The 26,903-nt window shown below is 35.6% G+C and overlaps 1 pseudogene; it reads right to left on the bottom strand.

Moving 5' to 3' along the window:
• Positions 1 to 10,664: 10,664 nt before the first annotated feature.
• LOC126058088 (coiled-coil domain-containing protein 70-like) lies at positions 10,665 to 11,459 on the bottom strand (annotated as a pseudogene).
• Positions 11,460 to 26,903: the final 15,444 nt, after the last annotated feature.

Raw genomic sequence — 26,903 nt, 5'->3', positions numbered from 1 at the left:
ATATGATTATTTTGCGTATAATAATAGATAGTATCCTGGGGAATTGGGGAGAATGATACACTTTTTATTTTAGTAAATGATACAGAACAATTAGCTCAGTATATGGATTTTAAAAAATTAAATCCTAAAACTGGATTAAAAAATTACTTCCTGTAGATTTATATATGTGTGTGTATACATACATCTCTGTGTGTGGTAAATGGTGCACATGTAAAAATAGTGATATTTATTACATGAACATAGGAATTATAATATTTGAAAATAGAAATTAGTGTTTTGTGAAAAACTGCAATTAAAATAAAAGTAGTCCAAAATGCAAGAACTTTTAACATATAAACTTGTTAATTATCTGTTATTTAGAGCACTTATATTTATGTTTGGCTTATCAAAATAAAATCATTATATATTTAATATATCAATTTCTCTTGTTTATTTTTTTAATAAATTGAGTCAATATTTTTAAGTAAGCTCTTACATTTATATTAAATTTAATAGCAGATACCTGTACAACCATTTGAAACTGTATATATACATATATAAAAGAGCTGCATTCTTTAACATACGTCAACTTAGCATTTTTTACCCTAAGGCTGTTAAAGCACTGGTCTCCCTTTAATAAGCATACTCATGAAGCATTCACTTATTTAAAAATGTATGTAGCAAATTTTTATTCAATTAATCGAGAAAAAAATGTGTTAAAGGGAATAATTTCTAAATGAGGAGGTTTTTCACAGGTAAAGATACAAATATTGCAATATATCTAAAGTCTTGGCATTTTAATATAAGACACTCTAAAAATGAAATATTGTAATAGTCATGGTTTTAATTTAATTGATTTTATAACTAATTTTTCATTTTAATGACAACTGAATGTAAACAGAATGAGAGTCTTTAATCCCTGACATTTCCTCTTGAGAGTTTTCCTTGATTTCAGACATAATGTGAACGCTGGATGATGCATTCAATATGATTCAGTGCCCTTGAGGAAGGTTGACTAGAATAGCTCGAATAGGGAAGATGAATTCCCTATAGGATCTCAGAATGTAGCACTTTTAAAAGCCAGAAATATTTTTTCCACACAATTAGCACAAAATCACATTGTCAGAGATTTGCCTTCAGGTCATTAACTAATGTGTTCACTAACAACTTGCACAAAGTGGGCTGGAAAAAAAAAGATTTTTCTCTCTGAGTCAGAACTGTGGCTGATTTGGAATTAAACCATTCTTCCTAGAATTCTATCACTAGATTTTCGCTTTTAGTATTTCTGTTTAACCTTGCAATGACGTTCAAAAAACTCTATTTTCTACCTCATATATATTTTTTATATCTAAATATTTTAAACATTTGTTTAATTCTTTATTATTTGATTTTGCCTGCCTTACTAAGAAATGTGGCATTCATTACAGAAATTAGAAAAACATGTGTGCTACTTTTTTAAAGTTTTGCATCTATTAATGTTGTGTTATTTGTACTGAGTACAGAAAGATCATAAATACAAAATATTGTGAAAAATACTAAAAATAAAGAAAATAATAGTAGTCTCTTTATGAAGAATATTGCCTATAATCCAAGTTAAAAAATGAAAAATATTTAACAAATACCATAAAGTTTGAAAAAAAAACTAAGAATGATTTTGGGTGTTATTATGTAAATACATCTTGAGTAAGGTGAAAAATTCTCTAAAATCAAGTCTAAAAAAGGCTTATCAATAGTCTTTGAATGAACATGACCTATCAGTATAGGTAGGACACGGAACAATTTGGAAAGCATCCATACAGAGGCACAATTCCATGCTGCCAGAATAGTAAACCAGTTCTTAATGTCAAGGTATATGACTTGAGATTTTGCATATGCCCAAACTAGAATATAACATGTCCCCAACTCATGGTGCTTATGAGAATTAAAGAAGACACACATTCGTTAAGAAAGGCAAAATCATGTAGACATTGCATGCAAAGGGTCTGCTAGATTCATTCCCTGGCAAAGTAACTAAGTCCAATCATTCAACCTTGGAGCTTTGGGAGATTTAAAATTGTACCTCAGCAAAATTATAAATCACTCTAAATAGTCAAAAGTATGACAGCTCATAGATGGCTCAGGAGCACTGCTCACAGCACCACTGATATCCCATAGATAGTATGCTCATGCCCTTGAGTTGGTTGGGGGCTTGAACACCCATCCCACTTTCCTCTTTCCTTGGCTTGTTCATGTAATTCACAGACACTACTACTGCAGATACCTGAATTGGTAGGAATAATGGCAACAAGCAGAAAGTCCTCATTTCCTAGAAGTGAGCTGGAGTAACTGATTACCCTAAGAGCTCGGGTAGTGCTGTCAGCCATCTTGAAGATGCCAGAGGAAACCTATAGAAGTTTAAACCCTTGGATAAATTTTATCTTCCTTGGTTGTAAATATAAAATCTGCTGCTCACTGAAGCACAAGATCTAATTATTTCTTTACATCCTAATACTGTGTTTATTATATACAGGCAGTCCCTGGGTTACCAATGTTTGACTTATGAACAACTCATACTTGCCCTTCATTACTGTGTAAATTTGCTCTCACTTTGAAACAATTGAACCAACCCCTACTCAAAACAAATTCTTCATCACAATTGCCATCACTTGCTGCATGTGTAGCTTTTAAATCATTGAAAATATTTTGACATTTTCTTGCACTAACGCAAGGCTAAATAAGAACCCTATGCACCTGTTCTGACTTACCTGCAAATTCAAATTAAAGACGGAGTTAGGAACAGATCGAATTCATAACTCAGGGACTACATGTAACTTTTTATGTTTTGAATTATGTCTCTAAAATACGTGTGTTGTAAATCCTAACCCCTATACTTGTGGATGTAATTGTATCTGGGAATAGGGTTTTCTTCGTTATGTTAATCAGGTTGTATCAGTGTAGGGTGTTTCTTAAGTCAATCGCTTTTGAAATAAAAAGAAGTAGCTTAGGCACAAAAGCAAACACAAATGGAGGAGAAGGTACACATCACATGAAGATAACCAAGGAACCAAGGGCCAGAAGCTGAAAAGAGACAAGGACCTTCCCCAGAGAACAGAGAGAAAAAAACCTTCCTCTAGTGCTGGTACCTTGAATTTATACTTCAGCCACTTCAGGAGGTAGCACGTGATCAAGAACCCATGTTATTGAAGGAAGAAGTCTAAGCTGCACTGACGGTATTGGTGAAAAACAAGGCTCCAAGAATTGACAAAATACCAATTGAGATGTTTCAACAAACAGATGCAGCACTGGAATTGCTCACTCATCTATGACAAGAAATTTGGAAGATAGCTACCTGACCAACCAAGTGGAACAGATCCATGTTTGTGCCCATTCCAAAGAAACGTCATCAAAAAGAATGCGGGAATTATTGAAGTTTATCGTTAATATCACATGCAAGTAATATTTCACTGAAGATAATTCAAAAGAGTTGCAGTAGTATATCAACAAGGAACTGCTAGAAATTCAAGCCAGATTCAGAAGAGAATGTAGACTGAGGATATCATTGCTGATGACAGATGCATCTTGGTTGAAAGCAAAGAACACCAGAAAGACATTTAACTGTGTTTTATTGACTATGCAAAGACATTAGACTGTGTGTATCATAACAAAATTATGTATAACATTGTGAATGATGGGAATTCCAGAACACTTAATTGTGCTCATGAGGAACCTGTACATAGATCAAGAGGCAGTTGTTCAAACAGAACAAAGGGATACTGTGTGGTGCAAAATCAGGTAAGGTGTGTGTCAGGGTTTTATCCTTTCATCATACTTATTCAATGAATATACTGAGCAAATAATCCTAGAAGCTGGACTATATGAAGAAGAACAGGGCGTCAGGATTAGAGGAATAATCTTTAACAACCTGCGATATGCAGATAACTCAACTTTGTTTGCGGAAAGGGAAGAGAACTTGAAGCACTTACTGGTGAACACCAATGACTACAGCCTTCACTATGGGTTACAGCTCATCATAAAGAAAACAAAACTCCTCACAACTGGACCAACAAGCACACCATGATAAACAGATTGTAGTTGTCAAGGATTTCATTTTACTTGGCTTCACAATCAACACCCATGGAAGCATCAGTCAAGAGTTCAATCTGCTGCAAAAAATTTCTGTAAAGTGTTAAAAAGCAAAGATGTCACTTTGAAGACTAAGTTGTGCCTGACCTAAACCATGGCATTTTTAATCACTTCGTATGCATGTGAAAGGTGGACAATGAATAAGGAAAACTGAAGTATTGATGCCTTTGAATTATGATATTCACAAAGAATATTGAATATACCATGGACAGCCAGAAGAAGGAACAAATCTGTCTTGGAAGAAGTACAACCAGAGTGCTACTTGGAAGCTAGGTTGACAAGACTTCATCTCAAGTACTTTGGACATGTTATCAGGAGGGACCAGTCCCTGGAGAAGAAAGTCATACACGGTAATACAGAGGGTCAGCAAAAGAGAGGAAGATCTATAAGGGTATGGATTGACACAGTGGCTGCAACAATGGGCTCAAGCATAACAACTATTGTAAGAATGGCTCCGGACTGGGCAGTGGTCCATTCTGTTATACATGGGATCACTATGAGTAGGAAGTGACTCAATGGCACCTAACAACAAAAGCTTCCTAAACTGAGAGAAAATGAATTTCTCTTTGTTAACGCCGGTCATTTTTGATATTTCTATTATAGCAGTGCTAAGATCAAGAAAAAAAAAAAAAAAAGATCAAGAAGTACATTTAAATGGCTTTCTCAATTGAGAGCCGTGAATTTTAAGTTCCCAGAACTTTTTGAAAATTTTCCAGTATGTCACCTTATAACACTTAAACCACAATGCTAATTCTCAAATTTAGATTTTTCCTGTATTACTTTCTTTGATGTAGTACATGATGTAGTGTAGGTGTTATTCTAATATAACCTCTGTTCAAAACTTTCACCTCAATTATTTAGTCTGGTATATGCATGAGGAAGAGTTTTTCTCTGGGGAAATGTAAAATATTGAACCTTCTCACAGATATGTTTGTGGTAAACAAAGGCTTAAGATTTAAGATTATTTTCTTTCAAAATTTAGCCATATTAGGCAAAATAAAGTTTACTATGTGTTGCAGGCAGACTTTCATGTACTCCATGAACCCCATCTCTTGGTGTTCACACATTCATATAAGTTCCTCCCTTTGGGTATACGCAGACCCTGTTACCTGCTTCTAACAAATAGAATATGAGAATTGTAATGGGAAGTCATTCCCATGGTTATATTACATTGTGTAAGAGTCCACCTTGCTAGTCGATTGTCTAGAGTCTTATTCTCCTTAATAACTTTGGAAAAGCAAGCTGGCATGAATTCTACAGCTGCAAGGAAATGAAATCTACCAAGAACCTGAATGAACTTAGCAGTTCACCCGCCCCCGGTCAAGTCCCCAGATGAGAAACCAGCCCTGGCAGACACTTTGATTGCAGATTTGCAAAGGACCTAAGTATCTCATGCCAGAACTGACCCACAGAATCTGTGAGATAGTAAGTATGTGTTGTTTTAAGTTGCTTAATTTGTGATGTACATAAAAATACCAGTGCATTGCATTTCTTTTTTATTTACTTGTATATGAAGTATTTTTAATTAAAAAGAAAACTTTAGGACGTTTGGCTTGCAATATAAAATGCACATTTTAAAACAAGTGGCTTCATTTTGTGACCAATTAACTGGTAGACTTTGAAAATCAACCTGTGATATTCAGCCACACACAGTTGTCATGAATTTTTGGCTTCTTGATTCTAATCTATTCCAGTGGCTCCCCAGATTGTAATCTTTAAGATTGGTCCCCCTATTACTGGACCTGCATTCATATCTAGGGTTTCTGGATGCAATTGCCTGATTTGGATCTTCGGTGTTTTTGAAAAGGCTTTCATCAGGTGCCTCTGCTGAAGCTTCCTTATTAGAGGGGAAGAGAAAGAAGCTTGAAGACACTTTTCTCCACTCTGACTCAGTATTCAATGTTTTTCCACTCCTATCCCTTCTCTCTCTCTCCCCTGGACTTTGGGTCCATAAAACTGTAGAATCCTTTTGTTTGGGGCTCCCTCCTCAGTGAGGCAAACCCCATGTCTGCACTGAACCTCCTGACCTTGCCCACTGGTCTGTTCCTGGTGAAATATGAAACAGGTAGGAGTTGGTAGCTTCTACAGGTATAACCTCTTGCTTAATACCATCCCAGTAAACTACTAAAGGTTTGACAGTTACTTGCACTTTGGCTCTTTGTTTTAATTGGCTACTGTGACACCTGACAGCTCAACTCAGCTCTCTCCAGCTCAGCTAGCTCTCTGACACTGATATATATTGAAGTATACTATGTTTTACATATAATTATAGATGCATAGATATTACACATACCCATATACAAATTCTCCATGCGTTGGAATAGACTAGATGGCAACTAACATACACAAATTGGTTGTATTTTGGTGGTAACATCAGCACGAAGTGGAGAATGTACCTAACTTCATTTCCTCTAAGATAATAACCTAATCTTTTATCCACTGTATTAAGTGACACATCATTTATTAAGTTCCTGTATTTACCTGGGTTTGATTCTGAAACCTATCCTGCACTATATAAGAGACTATGTGGAGGCTTGTCTCTGGAAAAACAAATTTTTTAGACACGTTAGCAGTAAAGGAGATTTGGAAACAGTTATTGTGGTTTACTCTAGGATCTAAGATCTATAGTTGAATTCCAATGTTTATACCGTGAGTAAATGAAGGTGGGTGCTGATGTACTCCGCACCTTGGTCAGGATTCATTCAGAAAATATGAGACCCATGACTAGATGCTGCTGTAGCAGACAATGGCAGAACATGACAGACATCCAAGGAGGGGCTCCTTGCTGAGTAAGAGACAGAGTGTCTCTGATCTATCAATACCTGACCACCTCTACTAGGAAAAAAATGAAGCTGGTCTGGAATAACCCAATTTTAGTAATACTACACTGACTCATTTGATCACTTATTTATTTTATGAGTTTGAAAATCATTTTTTAGGTCATACTTTTCAGAATTTTTTCTAGTTTCAATAGAGATAAGCAGTATGATTTAAATGTATTTTTATTTATTGTTTCTTAGAATTCATTTGAAGTACTTGCATTTCTTTCTTGTCATAGGCATGCAACTAGTAATACATGTCATCTTGTCTTCAGTTTAAATTAATATATATTGTTCTGAAATTTCATCATCTGATAATAGCAAGGTTGCGTTTATTCTTTCATACAAATTTAACAGTCTATTAATAAAGTTTTAAACAACATTAATTATCACTGTAGTTGCCAGTTAACCATGATATTTTGCTAATGACATGATAAAATCTATTTATGTTAAAAATTAACTTCTGACTGTAAATAAATTATTTTTATTTTTGTAAATGTACAGAAAGATTTAGCTCACAGGACTATCATTTGGTGATTTAGCCTGGCCTCTTCTTTTTTTTTTTTCTTCAAGTTGTTCGGGTCTAGGCTGGGGTCATGCATATGTGTCTGGGTCAGATGGCAGTTGGTTACCGATGAGATGGGTGGTGGGAACTGGATCTGCTCAACATGTCTCCTAACTTATAGCAAGCTAGCCCAGGAATGCTCTAAAGGCAGCGGTAGAGGTGCTATTGCCCAAGTGGAAATATATACATTCCCTTTTGAAGTTCTGATTGAGTAACCTGCTAATAAATATATCCTTGGTCAAATTAAGTTTGTGGCTTAGCGCAGATTCACTGTTAGAAACCAATTGGAGTGAGAAAAAAATGGGTTGCCACCAAAAAAAAAAAAAAAAAAAAAGATAATTCTTTGCAAACTATCACACTTGAGAAGCTGAATTCCTAGTGCTCATTGAGAAGGTTGCTGAAGGCCCTATTAAGTCTTATGTGTTATGATATTATGCTGCAGTGATTCAAATTTCATCTGTTTATATTCTAATCAGCCTTAATCAGGAAGGTTTAAATAAATGTTATCACAGATATTCACTTTTCCCTCTATGTAATGATAATAATGACAGTTTCTATAAACTGAATTGTTCTCTGTATTTTTAGGAGGTGGTCAAGACATCTATATACCTGTAACTTCACTGCCACAGAAATATATCCTGGGATTTTGGAGTTTGAAAATTAAAGATTAGAGCAGGATCGTAGAAAATACCATATGTTCCACTTTGTTACCATTGAGGAAATTCTTATTTCTTTGGTAATTGTTTTCAGAATGGTATGAATATTAAAATTATATGAATCAAAATTATTTGATAAAATTTTTTGATTCAATGAAATAACCTAAAAACTTTTCCTTTGTTCATCCAATTATTTCTTTTTTTGGATTTTTCATTCTGAATTTAACTTAGTTATCTTAACTCCCTCGCTACAAAATCTATAACTTCTGACAGCTCTAATATTTTCCTAGCATCCCTAACTGCATAATGATTTCCCTTTGGAGATTCCCTAATGGGCCATTTTCTCAAGATTGCTGTCTGGGCTATTACAGTCTCTGAACAGATGGTATAGTGTTCTGAACATAAAATAATTTGTGATCCATTATCAATTTCTTCTTGAACTTACTTGTATTATTTTTCAGTTACTTTTATTATTTTCAGTTCCTACATACCAAATCTTGTTATTGTTGTTCTTAGGTACTGTCTTTCACTGTCCTATCTTGGGGATATATCAACTCTCTAATCTTATAATTTAGTCTGCAAGGCCCTTGATAACCTTTCTTTTCTATAAGACCTCACGCTGGTTCATTGCATTTATGGCATCATGATGATTGGACCTAGAGAGCAAGAAGTACTAACTGCTCTAGACTTGGGAAGATATTTGTGTGCCAGAGGGTGGGAGATAATCCTGATAAAAATTCAGGGTCTTCCACTTCAACAAAGTTTCTAGGGGTCCATGTCAAGATATTCTTTCTAAGGTAAGGATAAGTTGTTGTATCTGGCCCTCTTACAGCTGAAAAGGAGGCAGAAGGCCTATTGAACTTGTCTGGATTATAAAGAAAAACATTCCTTATTTGTATGTAATACTCCACTCCATTTACCAAGTAACCAAAAAGCTGCTAGTTTTGAGAAGATCTTAGAACAAGAGAAGGTTCTACAAAAGATCCAGGCTGCTATGCAAGCTGCTCTGCCACTTGGGCAATATGATTTAGCAGATTCAACGGTGCTTGATGTGTCAGAGAGAGATTCTGCTTGGAGTCTTTGGCAGGCCCCTGTTGGTGAGCTACAGGACATATCCTTAGGATTTTACAACAAAGCCTGCTGTACTCTGCGGATTACCACTGTCCTTTTTTTTTTGAAGAAATAGCTTTTGGCTTGGTATTAGGCCTTAGTGGAGACTGAACACTTAACCATAGGCCACCAAGCTACCATGTGACTTGAGCTATTCATTACAAACTGGGTGTAATCTGACCTGCAAAGTCATAAAATTAGGTGTACACACCAGTATTTTATTGTCACCTGGAAGTGGTGTATAGAGATTAGGGTTTAGCAAGCCCTGAATGTTTAAGAAGATGTATTTGGGTGCCAAGTTGACAAAGGGTGGGCTGTGATGATTAACTTTATGTGTCAACTTGACTCGGCTGTTGTGCCTAATTATTTGGTCTTATATTCCTTTTCACCAACACCAGAATCAGAATGAGATATAGCTTCAGTTACATTAAAAAAAAAAAAAAAGTATCATTTATCTGGTATTAACTGCTTAAAATATATAATGATGAAAAATAGAGTATGACACCAGCCAGTTAGTAATCTTGTGTTCTGCAACCACATATGTGACCCTAATATATCCATGAGTTCGTGTGACTTAGTTATTGCAGGATCATTTCTAAAGAACATTTAATTAGATCAATTAACAGCATTACCACTTCTAAACAATCCTTTTCTTCCTTCCCCAATTTCCATTGAATACGAAGTGTTCCAAAGATTCACACTTTAAGCTTTAAACCCCCTAGTCTAGTTTTAGAGACGTTTTATCCTCCAGTCTTTCTTCGTTCTCTTTAGTACATTTAGCAAGATGAAAAACCCTCCTGCTAGCAAGCAAAAGGGGGAGAAAAATAACTGAGAGGAAACATAGAAAGAGGGGTAGCCTGGAACACTCATTCATTACTAATTTTTGTACATCATCTTTAACTTATTAGTTTATTTCTTCTCTTCAGCTTGATCATTGGAGTAAGCATAAGAAAGAGGCAGAAGAGATATTCTACGAAATCTTTGTTCATGATACATATAAACCAATTATGCAAAACTTTATGTTGTACTATATTGTTCATAGTTCTAAGAGCAAGTTTAAAATGTATATTTACTTTTTGCTCTTATTTTCTTACAAGAGGAATCTCTAATGTTCAATGACTCTGAAAGTAAACGGCAAGCCTAGCTCGCCCAAGTGGTACCACATGTTTTGATTGGTACATTTTTTGTTCGCATTCTAAAACAGTATTTTCTACCAATAGTTATCTAAAATCTAAGTAACCTTAAAGAACCATTTTCTGTTAGACATTTCAGGATTTTATTTTGTTTCAGGACCAAATACTGAGCACTTCAAATTTCCAGGCCTTCGAATCCAATCACAACAATGGTATTTTACCTTCATGAGCTTTTTTTTTTTTTTTTTCTGGAATGTCAATGATCTTCATCGTTGGCTGATTATATCTTCAAGCCACATGTCTCCTGCTCTATTTCATTATTGTGCATTTTCTCAGCAAGCATGTTTGCTGTCATTTCCTGAAGGATTTTATTCCAATACTCAAGGACTTTTGTTTCCTCCTGAAGGGATTTTTCTTCTTCTTGAAGAGCACTGTTTTCTTCTCTGAGAGGCTTGTTCTCCTCACGAAGGACCTGCTCCTCTTTCCACAGGGCCTGTTCTTCCATCTCCAGGGATATCCCCTCCTTCAACAGGGCCTGCTCCTCCAACCTGAGTGCTTTCTCCTGATGTTGCAAGGCCCAGATTTCCTCCTGAAGAGACCTGATTTCTCCTTGAAGAGCTTTTGCCTCATTCTGGAAGGCTTTCTCCTGCTTTTTGAGAGCCTTGATCTGGGCCTACAGGGTTAGGTTCTGTTGCCAATAAGACTTTTCTTCTGTGTTTAAAGCATTGCTTTTTTCCCCAGATACTTTTTGGCTCTTGGAAATCACACTTTTACACTTCCAAAGGACCTGATTTTGCTGTCTCAGGATGAGGTTCTTTTCCCGGATTAACTGGTTGTCCATTCGGAAAACTTTATTTTCTTGTAGAAAAGCTTTGTTTTCATCCCAGAGGGACTTGTTTTCTTTTCTAAGAGCCTTATTCTCATCTCCAGACATCTTATTGTATCTCTGAAGATTTCTTTCCACTTCATGAGATTCACGTTTGAAATTATTTATATCTTGGGTACAAGAGAAAAAAAAAGAAACCAAGCACAATATCTTCCCTTTATTTGTTCACTTTGATTCAAAGATAATCATTGTTTCTTAGTGTTTTATCTGAGCAAATATATACTACACTTTTCACGTGTGCTGGGTTTAACCAAAGATGAAATAATGATATTTATAACCAGAAAATGTTCTATTCTAAACTTCTTGAGATTTTTTTTTTTCATATAGATTTAACTGTTGTGTTGATTTCCACAAAGCATAACATGGCAAAGATGTAAATAATGCTCAATCAGGCCCACTGCAGGAAAAAAAATGAAATTATGAATAGAAGTCAGGAAGTTAACTCTTAGGAAGATATAACTGAAATGAAATGAATTTAAAAATTAACACATATAAATTACAAATTAATAACCATATTCTAGATTACATTTTGAAATTGATTAAGTGTAATACATTGTATTATTTACTGTGTGTCTGTGAGCTAAACTATATCTACTAAACTATCAATTGTCTGATAATCTATTATATTTCTATAACCTAATCACCTGTTGTTGATGTGGAATTATTATATCATGTATTTAGAAAACATTTCTGGCTTTGTAAGAATTAGAATACACTTTTTAAAGATGTTATAAACTGGTTTTTTAATGATATTTATTTAAGTTATTAGTAGCAATATCAAATATATAAACAGACCTTCACACTTATATGTGTGTGGGCTCTGAATTTCCTGCAAGCCTGATTACTTTTAGCACTAAAAGGCAACTAGGCAACACTTTATGTCATCTATAGTGATGTCATTTAGTATTGACATTAATGATACAATAGGTGCTTTTTGTAGTATTTGATTTTTTTTTTTTTTACCATGTGTTTTAGGGGAAAAATGTATTTAAAAAAATGCTTGATGTTATATTGAATATTTTTATCTGTTATTAAATAAATAATGTGCAGTCTGCATCCATCTAACTTATTAACATTGATTGATTTTTGTTATTAATAAAATAACTTCTAATTAGTTTATCTTTGGAATTGACATAAGCTAATAAATATTAAAGCGGAAACGTTACACAATCAAAGGTGAAACTATTAAAAATTATTTTAAGATCACTGGTAAATAATCAATCAATAACAAATAAATTTGCTTATTATAACAAGGAAAAAGCACTATCCGATTTTTAATTTTGGTAATCCTAAGAAAAAATTTATATTATCCAATATATATCCACTGCTAGTTTGCTAGTATATAAAACAACAGAGCACTGATTATATAAGTAAAAAGACAGTGTAGTTTTGCCAAGGTATTAAAATAATTGCATATCAAATAGACTCCACAATGTATTAACTATTTATTATTACACATTTCTGATTGGTTTAAGGTATAAACTTGAAAACTGAATAAGAAATAGCGTGTATAAACCAAAACCACTCACCCCTGAGTAAAGATTTGTCAATTTATTCTTCCTACCAGGTTTCTTAGCAGCTGTTTACATTAAACTTGTTTAACTAGGTTCAAAAAATAAGTATGTTTATTATTTGTATATTCATACACTCTGTCTTAATAAATACAGTAAAAGAAAATCATAATGGCAAGAAAACGAGTTCATATAAAACCAAGAAGATCCATGTAAAACATTTTCATTTTCTTTTTTTTTTACTTGATGAAAGTGAAATAGACATTCAGTCATCTTCATCTATTAACTGAATTGAAAAAGCATTTTATTTAAATAGGTTCCAGCTTCTTCTTTATACGAAGTGTTTTTGCTCTTGTGTTACTGCTACTATGGTAGCTAAAGACTCAAAGAGTTTTAAAACACATAGAATTCTGGGTATTTTGTATTGGAATGTTGTGATTCCTGATGCTTGCGGGTAAATTGGAAAGTAAAGAAAAAAAAAAAAAACTTCTGTTACCCTTGATCTATTGAATACATTGAATTTATTATTTAGAACTTTCTGCCAAATAAACAACAGGCCCAGATGGCTTCATTAGTGAATTCTTTGAATTATTATAGACAGAAACACTACTAGTCATCGTATGTGTTCTTTTAAGTGATAGAAAAAGGATGAACAACTTGTTGTTTTGAGGCCACATTACTGTAACATAGAAATCTGACAATGACATTACAAAAAAAGAAAACGATAGCTTGAGCTACCTCATGAACACAGGATGCAAACATCCTAAACAAAAGATTAGCAGAACAAATTCAACAATTCCTAAAATAAATGATATATCATCACCAAACTGGGTTTGATTCCTGAATGCAAGACTGAGTTAACAACAGGAAATCAATTAATGTAATTCACTACATTAACAGAAAAAAGGAGAAAAATCTCATCTCTTGTTGAGACAAGAAAAATCATTTCAGTAGATTCAGAAATAGTATTTGATTTTAAAAAGAAAATCACTTGCATGATTATGAACCTAAGCCAAACCACCACCATCACCAAAAACAACATCTTTTTTGCCTCATAGGACAGAAAGGAACTTAAAAAAAAAAAAAAAAAAACTGTAGAAACATACATGATTATGAAATATTTATGGACCAGAAATATATAAGGAAGCCCGCTATGATCACTTTCATACTTTGTTCTATTGGAATTCCTCACTGCTGCAATAAAGCACAATAAAAAATAAAGTATGTAAGAACTGAGAATAAAAAAAAAGTGTCTTATTATTTGTAAAAGATATTATGAGCATTTAAAATCAAAACTAACCTACAGTTAAACTATTAAAATTAAACGTGGTTTGACAGGCTTATTGGATACAAGGACAATCTAAAATTCATCTTTATATATTCAAATAACAAGCAATTAGAAAATGCATTTTATTAGTGCATATCATTTACATCGTCAGTAAAAATAAGACTGCTGTCATTAGGTGCTGTGCAGTCAGTTCCCACTCTTAGCGACCCTTTTTGCAGCGGAGGGAAATGCTGCCCAGTTTTGAGCCACCCTCACAATTCTTATTGTGCTTGTCCCCATTGTCACAGAGCCACTGTGTCAATCCATCTCATTGAGGGTCTTCTTTTTTGCTGACACTCTACCAAGCATACTGTCTTTCTCTAGGGACTGGTCCCTCCTGATAACATGTAGAAAATACATGAGACATCAGTTTAAATACAGCGCTTCTAAGGACCATTCTGGCTGTACTTCTTCCAAGACAGATTTGTTCATTCTTCAGACAGTCCATTTGTATATTCAGTATTCTTTCCCAACACCGTAATTCATTTGTAGCACTTCTTCTTCACTCTTCCTTATTCATTATCCAGCTTTCACATGCATATTAGGCAAGTGGAAATGCCATGGTTTGGGTAAGGATCACCTTAGTCCTCAAGGTGACATCTTTGCTTTTTAACACGTTAAAAAGTTCTTTTGCAGTAGATTTCCCAATGTAACATGTTGTTTGATTTCTTGGTGTTGCTTCCATAAGCACTGATTGTGGATTCAAGTAAAATGAAATCCTCTGCAACATCAATATTTTCTCTTTTTACCATGACTGCTTATTGATTGGTACAGTTGTGAGGTTAAGACACCTGGAAATAAATCTGTGCAAGATCTCTACACAGAAAAAATACAATTATTATTGAGAGAAATTACAGAGCTCAAATTAACAGAAAGAACAGACTATGTTTATGGATTGGAAGACTTAACATTAGAAATACGTTAAGCGTCCCCAAATTGATTTGTGTGTTCAATGGTTTTCCCCAAAAGTGATCTCTGCTGTCTGTGCATGTGCAAGTGCATATGTATGCGTGTAAGCTAAAAAGTAGATTCTAACATTTTTATTGAAATGATCTTGAAAAGATCAACTTATTAAGAAGCTGTAGTAAATTAAATAGTGTCGAGTTAATTCAAGGTTAGATATGTATATCAATGAATCAAGACAGGAAGCTCAGAAGCAAAACCGCATATTCACGGAAACTTGATTTAGGGTAAAGCTGGCGCTGAATAGCTATGGGAAAAAAGAAGAGATTTCAACATAGTATTCTATGTCAATTGCATATCCATCTGGAAAAAAACAAATCTTGACTTCCCTTCTACCTCATGCAAAAATCAATTTCTGCTGGACTGTAAGTTTCAGTGTGGAAGCTAAAACAATAAAGATTCTGGAAAGGAACAGAAGAAAATATACTTATGTCCCTGGAATAAGCAAAAGTGTTTTTGGAGAGAAACTCAAATGCAGTAACCATAAAGGGAAGATTAAAAAATTACACCAGAATTAGGAGCATCTCTTTATCAAAAGGTATCATTAAGCAAGTGGAACAAAAAGCCACAATTTGATAGGAATTATTTGCAAACAATATAGTTGACAAAAGGTTTATATGCAGAATACAGAAATAATTCATAATAGGAATTTTTATAAGATAGACAAAAAAGAAAAAAAAAGCAGAAAAATTGAGGAGTTACCTCCCAAATGAAGATTTTAAAATATAAACCTGTGATTCTGTGCTAAATTTCATTAAAGCAGGGAAATGTTAACTACCACTTGTTAAGCCCACACATACAAGACAAGGCAAGGCATGATTTGACCAATAAAGATTCAACAAACCACTTTTAGGCTTAGTTTATTTTCCAATAGACAGAGAAAGGAACCTGGGAGTCTTTAAGACACTGTCTCTTGATAGCCTCCCAGGGGATACTGAGGGGAGAATGGGAGATAGCCTTGTAACATCTCCTTACAAGTCTCCCATATTCCAGGAGAATCACAGGGTGTTCTACCATGACTCAGATAAGCTGTGGTTCAGCCTTTGATTATATGGATATGTACAAGGTTGCCAGAGTGTCATGTGGAATCATTCTGTCGTATTACTGCATATTCAGAAAAATAGCTAAAATTTAAAAGACTGATTATATAATATTAAGAGAAAGAAAAGTTCTTAACCTGCCCAATATGAAATTCTCGGCAAAGGCATGGAGAAGCCCAAATCTTATGTGAATGCAAACTGGTATAACCACTATGGAAAACTGTTAAGCAGTATTGACTAAAGCAAAATTAATGTATACCCTAGGATCTAGAAATATGTACATGTGTAAAATAAATACTTGGAAAGTGAGATCAATGCAACGTTATTTGAAATAACCCCAATCTGGAAACAACATAAATGTTTACTAAAGGTAAAGAAGATGAATAAATTGATGTATATTCACACAAGAAAATATTATAAAATTGTGTAAACGGATGATATACTGCTACAGAGAACAGCATTGATTTTTCTCACAAGCAATAGTGGTAAGAGAAATAAGCAATACCTCCAAACACATGCAAATAATCTACAAAATTACAAGTCAGAGTAGAAGTTACTTCTGAGCGGTAAGGATGTGCTGATGATTAGGATGTTGGTTGTGTTTTTAGTTCCGGGTGATGGTTCCATGAGTTTGCTTTGTGATAATCCATAGAGAAACACACTTCATTTGTGTGCTTTGTGTGTAAGCTTTATGCCACCAGAAACATTGATTTAAAAAGGAAACAAAAGAATGTGTTTATGTGAACATGGATGTTACTATGGGGTGAGGACTTTTAGAGAAGACTGCCACTTAATAGCAGGATTTTCTTGGTCAAATTATTAACTTTTTTCTGTCAGTTACATCAATTTTATAATGGGGAATACTTGATCTTTTCCTATGAGGATACTATGGGTTAAAATACATGTAAAGGATTTAGAAGACTGCCTGGCCCATAATAATTTTGAGTCATCATCATCATCATCTTATTATTATGACAAGAACTTAGAGGATTGCCTATCCCATGATAAGTTTAAGGACTCTTCTTCTTATTATTATTTAAAAAAAATTTTTTTTCAAATCATTATTTTATTGCTTGCAGTAAGAAGAACTTTCTAGAATATCTTTACAATTGCATCCAATGTCACTGGCATTATTGCTTCAGTACCTTGCCCCACAAAATTTACTGTGTTTCCAGATTTTCTAAAATCCCTGGTCAAATTACTGCTTCCATTGTTAGTAAATACATGATTTCAGAATCATTCAGATAAATTAAAAATTGCAGAGTGTTCTTGTATTTGGTGTCATTTAAACAAGTTAATAGAAAAAAGGGAGACAAAGGAACTCCTTGGTTCTTTATAAGTTAGTAATATTTTAAGGTGAAGACTAGATTAAAGGAAAATAAATTCCATGTTTAAGAGCACAATTTTACAAAGAAAATTTTCCAACCACATGCTGTTGTGCACCACCAAACCACATATAGGTTTGAACCACTGACCTTTCAGTTAGTAGCCAAGCTCTTAACCATTGTGCCACCACAGTTCTTTTCTAACCACACAGACATTTCTAAGTATCTGTTTGTCAACCTGTATTACCTGGTTTCAGACTTTTTAATTTAGTTTAGCCAGTTGACTAGTGCCATGTTCTATATTATACTGGGGAGTAGTGTTCCACAAAATTGTACAATATTGGGTAGAACAGAATAGTGAAGAATCAAAATCATGTCCTCAGGCAAGTTCCTGCGATGTTCACGAATCATACAATAACATTTTACATACATTTTATAGTAAACATGATTTATTTTATGTGCTTTTTATAGTTGATATCTTAGTGTATTAATTTCCTAGAGCTGCCATAACCAAATAACATAAATTGGCTTATAATTACAGAGTTTATAGTCTCATAGTTCTGGAAGCTAGAAGTCTAAATCAGGTTATTGACTGTGTTAATGTCTTCTGAGGGCTCTAAGAGGCTGTCCCAGGTGTTTCTTGACTTAAGCTGCAGTGTTATATGGCATCCTTCCTCTGTCTGCCTATCTCTGTGTGTCTTCTATTTTATAAGGATATCTGTCATATAGGGTTAGGATGCACCCTATTTCAGTATGACCTTTTGTTGAGAAACTGATAAAATCTTTAAAGACTATTTCCAAACAGGGTCACATTCACAGTGAGAGATTGAATGAAAAAATGAACAATGACTAGACCACGAATGAAACATAGAACTCAGGCCCATAGTCTGCAGTATCCAGCCCAAGAAGTGAAACCATTGTCTGCAGCTACCATCTAGGAAATCAAACAACAATCCTTATAACAGCGGGCCCCAAATGGCCAGGACTTGGCTAATCACTGATAGCTACCCTAATTTCTGCTCCTGCTTCCACCGTAGGCACAACCAGAGAAAACTAAATATGTTTCCCTAAACAATTACATAGAATGCCTTGTTTCTGGTAAACCTAACTCCAGCTTTCCCAAGCCAACAACCTCTCATCACGATATTCCTGAAGCATTCCCTTTTTTCCATTGTAAGTGTTTCCCATTCTTCTGTCCGTGCGTGAGGCACTAGTGTTATCAAATGTGCAGGATGCTGGCTAACTCCCTTGCTACAGCAAGCTCTGAATAAATAACTTTCATTCTTATTTGGGAATTCTTTGTCTAGTTTTACAAAAGGTACAGGGGTTAGGATTAAAACATCTATTTGGGGGACACAATTCAATCCATAATATTTAGCATGTATTGATTGTCATCAAATACATTGTGAATGGGTAAACATATTTTGTGGTGTTAAAAAAAAATGCATTCTAGAATTAAACTACCTAAAGATCGAAATCATGACAGTTTGTTGTTGGCTCTGTTCCTCCCCACCTCTATGACCTTCATTAGCCTCTCTTACAGAGTAAGCTGTCTGTTCTATAAAAAGTCAGCTTCAATGACTCTTACCTAAGCTAGTTCAGGTCATTGCAAGATGAACAACCTCAGAAAGGTGAGAATCAATAGGCCAGAAAGACCAGGGGAGTAGGGGAATGAAGCCTTAAAATCTTCAGTTTTTATTAGTTCTTCAATATGTTTTACAAATTATTTGAACTCTAATGCTGGAGCATTAGGCCAGAGGACTAAAAGAAATCAAATATGATAAATATAATACTATTGGGATCTTGAGGAATCTTTCATATGCATTTGGTCTTGAAGAGTGCTGCAGGCCACCAAGTGGTCCCTTGTGAGCTTTTGCTGAGTTGCCAATCCTAGAGTTGCCCAGAATGCAGGGCTGGAGATGCTCACTCTCTATGCCAAGAAATTTGAGAGACAGCTTCCTGGCCAACCGACTGGAAGCGATCTATATTTGTGCCCATTCCAAAGCAAGATGATCCAACAGAATGTGGAAATAATCAAACAGTATCATTAATATTACAGACAAGTAAAATTTTGATGAAGATCATTCAAAAGTGATTATAGCAGTACATTGACAGGGAATAACCAGAAATTCATTTCAAGTTCAAGTTCAAGCCTGATTCAGACAAGGAAGTGAGACAAAGGATATCATTTTTGGTGTCAGATGGATCTTGGCTGAAAACAGAATATCAGAGTTTACCTGTGTTTTATTGATTATGCAAAGGCATTCACCTGTATGGATCATAAAAAATTATGGGTAACATTGTCAAGAATGGAAATTTCGGAACACTTAATTGTGCCCATGAAAAATCTGTACGTAGACCAAGAGGCAGTCATTCTAACAGAACAAGGGGATACTGCATGTTTTAAGTCAGGAAGGGCATGTGTCGGGGTTGTATCTTTTCACTGTACTTATTCAATCTGTATGCTGAGGGAATAATTCGAGAAGGTGGACTATATAAAGAAGAATGTGGCATCAGGGTCGAAGAAAGACTCATTAACAACCTGAGATATGCAGATGGCACAACTTTGCTTGCTGAAAGTGAAGAGGACTTGAAGCACTTACTGATGAAGATCAAAAACTATAGTCTTCAGTATGGATTACACCTTAACATAAAGAAAATAAAAATCCTCACAACTGGACCAATAAGCAACATCATGATAAATGGAGAAAATATTTAAGTTATCAAGGATTTTATTTTACTTGGATCCACAATCAATGCCCATGGAAGCAGCAGTCAAGAAATCATAGAATGCATTGCATTGGGCAAATCTGCTGCAAAAGACCTCTTTCAAGTGTTATAAAGCAAAGATGTCACTTTGAGGAATAAGGTGTGCCTGACCCAAGCCATGATGTTTTCAATTCCCTCATATGCATGTGAAAGCTGGGCAGTGAATAAAGGAGACTGAAGGAGAATTGATCCCTTTGAGTTGTGGTGTTGGTGAAGAATATTGAATATAACATGGACTCCCAGAAGAAGGAGCAAATCTGTCTTGGAAGAAGTACAGCCAGAATGCTCCTTAGAAGCAAGGATGACAAGACTTTGTCTCAATTACTTTGGACATGTTATCAGGCGGGACCAGTCCCTAGAGAAGGACATCATGCTTTGTAAAGTGGAGGGTCAGTGAAAAAGATGAAGACCCTCAACAAAATGGACTGACACAGTGGCTGCAACAATGGGCTCAAACATAACCATGATTGTGAGAATGTCTCAAGACCAGGCAGTGTTTCGTTCTCTTGTACCTAGAGTCAGTATGAGTTGTAACTGACTAGATTGCACCTAACAACAACAGAGATGCCTACCACCTTTCCTGAAGCCTAGGCATATTTCCTTAGTGATGACTTTGTTTAAGTCTCTGTAATTACCATGTAGCTGGGTTGAACAACTTGCAGAAATCTTAGGAGTTAAAAGCAAAATGCCCAGGATAAAAATCTCACTTGAATTAACATAAGCATTACATTAGCATTAAAATACCTTATTCAGAAGCTAAAACCAAAGGCCCATATCTTGCACTCTTGGGTAGCCTCAATCATTCTCCCAAATTACTTTTTTTTTTTTTTTAATTTTCATTTTTTAGAATATTTAACCAGCGTACCACATTTTAGGATCTTTGAAGTTATTCACTTAAATCTACCAATTCCTTTGTAAAAGTACATTATGGAGGAAATTAATTAAGAGCAGGCACTCTCTGTAGGTAAGAAGAGTAGAAAAAAATATAAATTTATGAGATAAATGAGTCAAACTTTCTAATACTGAACGTGTAAAGTAGTGTAGAGAGGCCAGTGAGTAGTAATTGAAAGCCTTCTAAAAAGAGGTAAAAAAAAAAAAATGCTTCCCCTCCCCCCTCCCCAAGAAGAAGCAATGAGTAGAGAACCTGCTATTGTGATGATGGCTCAGTGATTAAGACCTCAGCTGCTAGCCAAAAGGTGTCGGTTTGAATCCACCAGCTGCTCCTTGGAGACCCGATGGGGCAGTTCTACCTTATTATATGGCTGCTAGATGTCAGAAATGACTGACCGCAACGGGATTTTTTTTTTTTTTTTGGTTTATTGGGATAACTCTTTGTGATGGATTCAATTGCGTCTCCCTTAAAATATGTGTCAACTTGGTTAGGCCATGATTCCCAGTGTTCTGTGGTTGTCCTCCATTTTGTGGTTGTAATTTTATGTTGAGAAGATTAGGGTGGGATTGTTACACCACCTTTAACTCAGGTCACCTCCCTGATTCAAGGTAAAGAGAGTTTCCCTAAGGTGCGGCCCACACCACCTTTTATCTCTCAAGAGATGAAAGGGAAGCAAGCAGAGAGTTGGGGACCTCAAACCACCAAGAAAGCAGCACCAGGAGCAGAGCATGTCCTTTGGGGCCAGGGTCTCTGTCCCTGAGAAGCTCCTCGACCATGGGAAGGTTGAAGACAAGGACCTTCTTCCAGAGCTGACAGAGAGAGAAAGCCTTCCCCTGGAACTGAGGCCTTGAATTTGGACTTTTAGCCTACTTTACCGTAAGGAAATAAATTTCTCTTTGTTAAGGCCATCCACTTGTGATATTTCTGTTATTGAAGCACTAGATGACTAAGATATTCCTGTTGGAAGAAGATTCAGAAACAGGTATGAGAGCTTCCAGTCCTCTAAGAATAGGGGATTAAGAATAAATAAAATTCCATTATTATCTCACGAAGGCAAAATAAAAATAACAAAATTAAAAAACAAACTTCTTACTTCTAGCTTACTTTAAGGAATATTTCCCAAATTAAAGAAAACAAAATTTCATTACCAGAATGGTTTGTTTGAGTTAAGCAACTAATTATAGAAAATTACCTTTTTCCTTAAAATGGTGTGAGGCTGCCAAATTGACTCTTGTAGTGAGGAGCCTCATGCTTTTTGGCTTCTGGACTCCATCTGCGTTTGTCTGCATCTGCTTTCATGCTCCTCAAGCCCCCCCTCAAAAGGAGACCAAGAATCTGCAATTCATGGCAGGGCACCCAGCCAGATAAGAAGCTGCCAAATATAAACATTAGATTTTGTGAGAAGAATTAAGTTACTTAAGCCCTCTCTCTAGCACAGCAATGCTGTTGTTGGATTTAAGGTTTGCAATTTGAATCTCTATTTCCACCCTGCTGGGAGAAGATAATTTGGAAGGGAGAGTGTGAGGTTATGATGTGATTTGGACATTTTAAGGTGACCTATTCAAGGGCAAGTCATACTGTGTCTGGTTTTGTTGTTAGTTTTTTTTTTTTCTTTCTCACTGTTTGTCTGCAGCTGTCACACTACAACATGGAGGGTTGAATGTGAATAACTCCAGATATTACAATTGTTAAGAGTTTTGTGATTATGTATACATTGCCAATATTTCATTGTCCTGTGCAACAAAAGTACTGTTATGCATGTGTTTTTCTTCATGAACACTCTGGGAGTTTCCTTCTGATCAGTGATTTTGGACTGATGTATGACAAAAGGAATGATGTATGACAATTTGAGAATGAAGGCAATGAGAAATCTCTCAGGGCTAGATACTGAACGGGATGTTGTTGTTGTGTGCAGTCAAATCAATTCTGATTCATAACGACCCTATATGACAGAGAACTGCCTCATAGGGTTTCCTAGGCTGTAATTTTTATGGGAGCAGATCTCGAGATCTTTCTCCTACAGAGCTTCTGGTGGGTTTGAACTGCTGAGCACTTAACAGTTGCACCAGCTGGGCTCCTTGAGTAGAACGTTAAATCCAAAAACCAAGCCCATTGCCATGGAGTCGATTCTGACTTATAGGGACCCTGTCCGACAGAGTAGAACTGTTCCATAGAGGTTCCAAGTTGCACCTGGTAGAGTCAAACTGCCGACCTTTTTGTTAGCAGCAGTAGCTGTTAACCAATACGCCACCAGGGTTTCCAGTGGGACGTTAGACTCTTAGAATTCATGGGCAAATTATTTCTGACTACACTGTGTCAAGAAGCAAGTTTTTTTATTTGTTTGTTTGTTTTTGTTTTTTCCTGCTTGGACACTGGATAAGTTTGATTTCATCATTGTATATTTGAGTATACACCTGCATTTTCAGAATTTTCCAGAAAAGATGACAGGCATAGAGTTTGAAATGGAATAGAATCAGAGAAGAGAGATACAGATATACTGTAAACCAAGAACCTTAATCTTAGGAGGAAAATAAAATTAAAGCTTTCTTTTATCCCTGAGAGTAAAAAAAAAGAGTGTAAGCAATACATTATTTGGGGCAATGAGAATTCTGTCATTCAGGGTATACCTTAAGCCCTTAATTGTGTGTCTGAGTGAATATGTGTGTGTGTGTTTTCATTTTATTTTATTTTTTTATATACACTGACTAGCACAGTATTCTTTTTGTATTTCCTTTTAAATACATTTTCTAAAATTTTCAGGGGGCATCACTTTAAGTAACTTTCATTCATTCAGGTTTCTTTAAAAATATTTAACTAAGAAGAGATTCTAAAGTATTTCTTTTTTTTTTATGTCAAAATTGTCAGAATTAATATATCTCCTCATTTTATTAGCCGTGGACCACAGATCCTTTATGGTTCATGGGATTAAAGGATCTGAGACTCTAGAACGGGTCTCTTTCAAAGTCTTATTCAAAAGAGAGAAGAGACATACATTTCCTGAGATAAAATATTGCAAACCTTTCTCCATATTCTTTCTAAATCATTTTTTATCCCACAATTTCATTTGGCAAAAAAGGCAGAAAGACAGGGTCATTGAGGTATCTTGCCTGGGTCCCTGGTCTCCATTAGTACTTCATAATGGTCAGCTCCACCAATTGCTTCTGCATTGTGCTTTTAAGGAATCAAGTTTTCATATTTACATTTCAATGAAGCCATAGCCTAAAAGTGAGATGCACAAAATGACTCTTATTCTAAAGCCATTGGTTAGGGCAATTTAAACAATAAAGGAAATTAATTATGTAAATGTCCAGCTATTCTCAGCCATTCAACCTTGATGAGCTTCAGCAGAGAATAGGGGATAGGATTCATCTTTAGCTTTTTACTTCCATCATCTGTGAGAGGGATAAACTTCTGATATATAAATATACTCCTGGAACATGTGTTGTAGGGAAAAGAACACACAAGTCTAATGTATTTACAAAAACAAATGTTAAGAGTTGAACGAAGAGAGGTGCAATTTTATAGATAGAGGAATAGTTTATTATCTGTAGTAATAATGTTCTTGTGTGCTGTCAAGTTGATTCTGACTTAACAACACTGTATGATAGAGTAGAACTGCCACATAGGGTTGCCTAGGCTGCAATCTTTACGGGAGCAGATTGCCAGGTCTTTCTACCCCAGAGCTGCCAGTGGGTTGGAACAACCCATCTTTCAGTTAGCTGTGGAGTGCATACCAGAGCTCTTTCCAGTAATAATAAAAAAATTGTGTTTTAACAGTGTAACCAAAAGGCGGTTCTTGTCCTGTCTCATTTGCTGATAGAAATAAGACAGATGCCACACCACTAGTCGCAAGGAGAGGAGGAAGTGGAAATTTATTGTTTGCATAGACAAGGAGCAAGGCATAGTCTAGCGACCATAAGGCCATGTGCTCCCTGCCGGAGGTTGGGGAGCTTTTTATTTTCCATGGCGCCTGAGGGTTGGGTTTCCTGCGGCAACTCTCCGCCCTTAGCCCTCCCATGTCCACATTTGGAGGTTCTGATGTTGAATTACTTCTGTGATGTTCAGATCCAAGGACAGATTGAGGACACAGCACATGTGTAGGACTCTGGTACCAAATTCAAACTGTGGTTAGGGCAGCAGCATGGTAGGGCCAAGCCGCCGTTAGGAGCTGTGGCTTGGCAGGCTGCCGGGGGGGGGAGGTGAGGGGGGAGGGAAACCGTGGCTAGAGGGGGAGTCTCAGTAGAGGCTTCACAGTAGCATCTACTACAGCTTGATAGGAGCCCTGGTGGTACAGTGGTTAAAGCGATCGACTGCTAACAGAACGGTCAGCAGGTCAAAACTACCAGCTGCTCCATGGGAGAAAGATATGGCAGTCTACTTTTGCAGAGATTAACAGCCTAAGAAACCCAACGAAGTCGCTATGAGTCAGAATCAACTGCAAGGCAGTGTGTACTATAGCTAGAAGGGAATTTAGCAATAATTGAATTCCACATCTTTATTTCAGATGGAGTTGCTGACATAGAGAAAAGACTAAGTGTTTTGCCTAAGGCCATATAACTAGCTAACAACAAAGACTTGACCAGATTCATGTCATTTGAAGCAGAGATCAGGTCACTTTTCAGCATGCCATACCTGACTTAAAGGTGAATAATAAAATTGTTTTATTTCTTCGAAATAGTGAAAAATTTGCTTCGAATTTTTATTTTATAATTTAACAAGACATTTTCTGGTTCCTAGATTTTCATGATTTTGAAAAAGGAAGGCCTATTTTGGCATAGGCAATCCATGAATATGTTTCTCTGTATATTTTATGTATTGGTACTTGTTTGTGTTTCTAAGGCCCCTGTACTAATCATTAGCTACGACTTGTACACTCTCGTATTTCTCTGAGAGAAGGAGAGAAATAAATGAGGTAGTAATTTTGAGCAGACCCATACCTGACAGTGACAGCAACAGTAGATGCGGGAGAGGAATAGAGACAGTTTAATTTTCCTTTATGAAAAAAGAAAATCTATTTCTCTTCAGGAACTTCAAATGCATTTAACAAATACATACTGCACTTAGACCAAAAGAACAGAATATTCTGAAACCAATCAGATGTGATCCCTTCCCTTAAGTTTTTTACAATTAATCAGTAGTCATAAGCTCTACTGATAAAAAAACGTCAGCAGTTTGAATCTACCAGCTGCTCCCTGGAAACCCCGTTGGGCAGTTCTACTCTGTCCTATAGGGTTGTTATGAGTCAGAATTGACTGGATGGCAATGGGTTTGTTTTTCTTTTTTTTTGGTTTACCAGGTGCTAATCAAACAGGGAACCGTGAAGCAGGATGTCAACTGAGAACCCACTAGAATGTGTTTACAGAGCACATGGCACATAAAAATGAATAGATATTTTCAGAAATTAAATCAGAATGCGATAAACACTGTGATAATGCTTGTAGGCTAACGAGAGAGAAATTTGAGGTAAGATTTGACTAAATAGATAGTATTTTCACTAACTTGACTTAACAGAGAAAGAACAAACGAATGAAGCAGTGTGAGGAAAATTAAGGTGGCAGAAAAAAAAAGTAGGCACTTCAGTAACCCAGATTAAATGAAACTCTGAAAAGATCTGCTCCTTCATGATGATGGTAAACATTCATGCAAAGACTGTAAGCATGTCATCTCTTACTTAAAATAAGCAATAAATTGGCCCAGGTTTTTTAATGTTTGTTTTCATTTTTTCTATAAATTGTCTTCCTTTCAGAATTGTGTTTTTTTGATAATACAGGCCTAACGTCTTAATACAGATAATTTATTCATACAT

This window comes from Elephas maximus, chromosome 14, assembly GCF_024166365.1.
Source record: "Elephas maximus indicus isolate mEleMax1 chromosome 14, mEleMax1 primary haplotype, whole genome shotgun sequence".
In the NCBI taxonomy this organism is placed as follows: domain Eukaryota; kingdom Metazoa; phylum Chordata; class Mammalia; order Proboscidea; family Elephantidae; genus Elephas; species Elephas maximus.
The sequence above is the reverse complement of the archived record's forward strand: the minus strand, read 5'-3'. Positions and strand labels throughout refer to the sequence as shown.